Source organism: Salvelinus alpinus, chromosome 25 (genome assembly GCF_045679555.1).
Source record: "Salvelinus alpinus chromosome 25, SLU_Salpinus.1, whole genome shotgun sequence".
In the NCBI taxonomy this organism is placed as follows: domain Eukaryota; kingdom Metazoa; phylum Chordata; class Actinopteri; order Salmoniformes; family Salmonidae; genus Salvelinus; species Salvelinus alpinus.
The window spans coordinates 44,706,030-44,711,266 of record NC_092110.1 but is presented as its reverse complement, the minus strand read 5'-3'; positions in this window follow the sequence as shown (position 1 = coordinate 44,711,266).

The window sequence follows — 5,237 nt, the reverse complement described above, 5'->3', positions numbered from 1 at the left end:
GGGAATAACCAGGAAAGGAAAGATGTCTCTCTGTTTGGTACAGTTGATGGGTATAACCAGGAAGGGAAGGCTGTCTCTCTGTTTGGTACAGTTGATGGGAATAACCAGGAAGGGAAAGCTGTCTCTCTGTTTGGTTACAGTTGATGGGAATAACCAGGAAGGGAAGGCTGTCTCTCTGTTTGGTACAGTTGATGGGAATAACCAGGAAGGGAAAGCTGTCTCTCTGTTTGGTACAGTTGATGGGAATAACCAGGAAGGGAAAGCTGTCTCTCTGTTTGGTACAGTTGATGGGAATAACCAGGAGGGGAAAGCTGTCTCTCTGTTTGGTACAGTTGATGGGAATAACCAGGAAGGGAAGACTGTCTCTCTGTTTGGTACAGTTGATGGGAATAACCAGTAGGGGAAAGCTGTCTCTCTGTTTGGTACAGTTGATGGGAATAACCAGGAAGGGAAACCTGTCTCTCTGTTTGGTACAGATGATGGGAATAACCAGGAAGGGAAGACTGTCTCTCTGTTTGGTACAGTTGATGGGAATAACCAGGAAGGGAAAGCTGTCTCTCTGTTTGGTACAGTTGATGGGAATAACCAGGAAGGGAAAGCTGTCTCTCTGTTTGGTACAGTTGATGGGAATAACCAGGAAGGGAAGGCTGTCTCTCTGTTTGGTACAGTTGATGGGAATAACCAGGAAGGGAAAGCTGTCTCTCTGTTTGGTTACAGTTGATGGGAATAACCAGGAAGGGAAAGCTGTCTCTCTGTTTGGTACAGTTGATGGGAATAACCAGGAAAGGAAAGCTGTCTCTCTGTTTGGTACAGTTGATGGGAATAACCAGGAAGGGAAAGCTGTCTCTCTGTTTGGTACAGTTGATGGGAATAACCAGGAAGGGAAAGCTGTCTCTCTGTTTGGTACAGTTGATGGGAATAACCAGGAAGGGAAAGCTGTCTCTCTGTTTGGTACAGTTGATGGGAATAACCAGGAAGGGAAAGCTGTCTCTCTGTTTGGTACAGTTGATGGGAATAACCAGGAGGGGAAAGCTGTCTCTCTGTTTGGTTACAGTTGATGGGAATAACCAGGAAGGGAAAGCTGTCTCTCTGTTTGGTACAGTTGATGGGAATAACCAGGAAGGGAAAGCTGTCTCTCTGTTTGGTACAGTTGATGGGAATAACCAGGAAGGGAAAGCTGTCTCTCTGTTTGGTACAGTTGATGGGAATAACCAGGAAGGGAAAGCTGTCTCTCTGTTTGGTACAGTTGATGGGAATAACCAGGAAGGGAAAGCTGTCTCTCTGTTTGGTACAGTTGATGGGAATAACCAGGAATGGAAGGCTGTCTCTCTGTTTGGTTACAGTTGATGGGAATAACCAGGAAGGGAAGGCTGTCTCTCTGTTTGGTTACAGTTGATGGGAATAACCAGGAAGGGAAAGCTGTCTCTCTGTTTGGTACAGTTGATGGGAATAACCAGGAAGGGAAAGCTGTCTCTCTGTTTGGTACAGTTGATGGGTATAACCAGGAAGGGAAGGCTGTCTCTCTGTTTGGTACAGTTGATGGGAATAACCAGGAAGGGAAAGCTGTCTCTCTGTTTGGTTACAGTTGATGGGAATAACCAGGAAGGGAAGGCTGTCTCTCTGTTTGGTACAGTTGATGGGAATAACCAGGAAGGGAAAGCTGTCTCTCTGTTTGGTACAGTTGATGGGAATAACCAGGAAGGGAAAGCTGTCTCTCTGTTTGGTACAGTTGATGGGAATAACCAGGAGGGGAAAGCTGTCTCTCTGTTTGGTACAGTTGATGGGAATAACCAGGAAGGGAAGACTGTCTCTCTGTTTGGTACAGTTGATGGGAATAACCAGTAGGGGAAAGCTGTCTCTCTGTTTGGTACAGTTGATGGGAATAACCAGGAAGGGAAACCTGTCTCTCTGTTTGGTACAGTTGATGGGAATAACCAGGAAGGGAAGACTGTCTCTCTGTTTGGTACAGTTGATGGGAATAACCAGGAAGGGAAAGCTGTCTCTCTGTTTGGTACAGTTGATGGGAATAACCAGGAAGGGAAAGCTGTCTCTCTGTTTGGTACAGTTGATGGGAATAACCAGGAGGGGAAAGCTGTCTCTCTGTTTGGTACAGTTGATGGGAATAACCAGGAAGGGAAGACTGTCTCTCTGTTTGGTACAGTTGATGGGAATAACCAGTAGGGGAAAGCTGTCTCTCTGTTTGGTACAGTTGATGGGAATAACCAGGAAGGGAAACCTGTCTCTCTGTTTGGTACAGTTGATGGGAATAACCAGGAAGGGAAGACTGTCTCTCTGTTTGGTACAGTTGATGGGAATAACCAGGAAGGGAAAGCTGTCTCTCTGTTTGGTACAGTTGATGGGAATAACCAGGAAGGGAAAGCTGTCTCTCTGTTTGGTACAGTTGATGGGAATAACCAGGAAGGGAAGGCTGTCTCTCTGTTTGGTACAGTTGATGGGAATAACCAGGAAGGGAAAGCTGTCTCTCTGTTTGGTTACAGTTGATGGGAATAACCAGGAAGGGAAAGCTGTCTCTCTGTTTGGTACAGTTGATGGGAATAACCAGGAAAGGAAAGCTGTCTCTCTGTTTGGTACAGTTGATGGGAATAACCAGGAAGGGAAAGCTGTCTCTCTGTTTGGTACAGTTGATGGGAATAACCAGGAAGGGAAAGCTGTCTCTCTGTTTGGTACAGTTGATGCGAATAACCAGGAAGGGAAAGCTGTCTCTCTGTTTGGTACAGTTGATGGGAATAACCAGGAAGGGAAAGCTGTCTCTCTGTTTGGTACAGTTGATGGGAATAACCAGGAGGGGAAAGCTGTCTCTCTGTTTGGTTACAGTTGATGGGAATAACCAGGAAGGGAAAGCTGTCTCTCTGTTTGGTACAGTTGATGGGAATAACCAGGAAGGGAAAGCTGTCTCTCTGTTTGGTACAGTTGATGGGAATAACCAGGAAGGGAAAGCTGTCTCTCTGTTTGGTACAGTTGATGGGAATAACCAGGAAGGGAAAGCTGTCTCTCTGTTTGGTACAGTTGATGGGAATAACCAGGAAGGGAAGGCTGTCTCTCTGTTTGGTTACAGTTGATGGGAATAACCAGGAAGGGAAGGCTGTCTCTCTGTTTGGTTACAGTTGATGGGAATAACCAGGAAGGGAAAGCTGTCTCTCTGTTTGGTACAGTTGATGGGAATAACCAGGAAGGGAAAGCTGTCTCTCTGTTTGGTACAGTTGATGGGAATAATCAGGAAGGGAAGGCTGTCTCTCTGTTTGGTACAGTTGATGAGAATAACCAGGAAGGGAAAGCTGTCTCTCTGTTTGGTTACAGTTGATGAGAATAACCAGGAAGGGAAAGCTGTCTCTCTGTTTGGTACAGTTGATGGGAATAACCAGGAAAGGAAAGATGTCTCTCTGTTTGGTACAGTTGATGGGTATAACCAGGAAGGGAAGGCTGTCTCTCTGTTTGGTACAGTTGATGGGAATAACCAGGAAGGGAAAGCTGTCTCTCTGTTTGGTTACAGTTGATGGGAATAACCAGGAAGGGAAGGCTGTCTCTCTGTTTGGTACAGTTGATGGGAATAACCAGGAAGGGAAAGCTGTCTCTCTGTTTGGTACAGTTGATGGGAATAACCAGGAAGGGAAAGCTGTCTCTCTGTTTGGTACAGTTGATGGGAATAACCAGGAGGGGAAAGCTGTCTCTCTGTTTGGTACAGTTGATGGGAATAACCAGGAAGGGAAGACTGTCTCTCTGTTTGGTACAGTTGATGGGAATAACCAGTAGGGGAAAGCTGTCTCTCTGTTTGGTACAGTTGATGGGAATAACCAGGAAGGGAAACCTGTCTCTCTGTTTGGTACAGTTGATGGGAATAACCAGGAAGGGAAGACTGTCTCTCTGTTTGGTACAGTTGATGGGAATAACCAGGAAGGGAAAGCTGTCTCTCTGTTTGGTACAGTTGATGGGAATAACCAGGAAGGGAAAGCTGTCTCTCTGTTTGGTACAGTTGATGGGAATAACCAGGAAGGGAAGGCTGTCTCTCTGTTTGGTACAGTTGATGGGAATAACCAGGAAGGGAAAGCTGTCTCTCTGTTTGGTTACAGTTGATGGGAATAACCAGGAAGGGAAAGCTGTCTCTCTGTTTGGTACAGTTGATGGGAATAACCAGGAAAGGAAAGCTGTCTCTCTGTTTGGTACAGTTGATGGGAATAACCAGGAAGGGAAAGCTGTCTCTCTGTTTGGTACAGTTGATGGGAATAACCAGGAAGGGAAAGCTGTCTCTCTGTTTGGTACAGTTGATGGGAATAACCAGGAAGGGAAAGCTGTCTCTCTGTTTGGTACAGTTGATGGGAATAACCAGGAAGGGAAAGCTGTCTCTCTGTTTGGTACAGTTGATGGGAATAACCAGGAGGGGAAAGCTGTCTCTCTGTTTGGTTACAGTTGATGGGAATAACCAGGAAGGGAAAGCTGTCTCTCTGTTTGGTACAGTTGATGGGAATAACCAGGAAGGGAAAGCTGTCTCTCTGTTTGGTACAGTTGATGGGAATAACCAGGAAGGGAAAGCTGTCTCTCTGTTTGGTACAGTTGATGGGAATAACCAGGAAGGGAAAGCTGTCTCTCTGTTTGGTACAGTTGATGGGAATAACCAGGAAGGGAAGGCTGTCTCTCTGTTTGGTTACAGTTGATGGGAATAACCAGGAAGGGAAGGCTGTCTCTCTGTTTGGTTACAGTTGATGGGAATAACCAGGAAGGGAAAGCTGTCTCTCTGTTTGGTACAGTTGATGGGAATAACCAGGAAGGGAAAGCTGTCTCTCTGTTTGGTACAGTTGATGGGAATAATCAGGAAGGGAAGGCTGTCTCTCTGTTTGGTACAGTTGATGAGAATAACCAGGAAGGGAAAGCTGTCTCTCTGTTTGGTTACAGTTGATGAGAATAACCAGGAAGGGAAAGCTGTCTCTCTGTTTGGTACAGTTGATGGGAATAACCAGGAAAGGAAAGATGTCTCTCTGTTTGGTACAGTTGATGGGTATAACCAGGAAGGGAAGGCTGTCTCTCTGTTTGGTACAGTTGATGGGAATAACCAGGAAGGGAAAGCTGTCTCTCTGTTTGGTTACAGTTGATGGGAATAACCAGGAAGGGAAGGCTGTCTCTCTGTTTGGTACAGTTGATGGGAATAACCAGGAAGGGAAAGCTGTCTCTCTGTTTGGTACAGTTGATGGGAATAACCAGGAAGGGAAAGCTGTCTCTCTGTT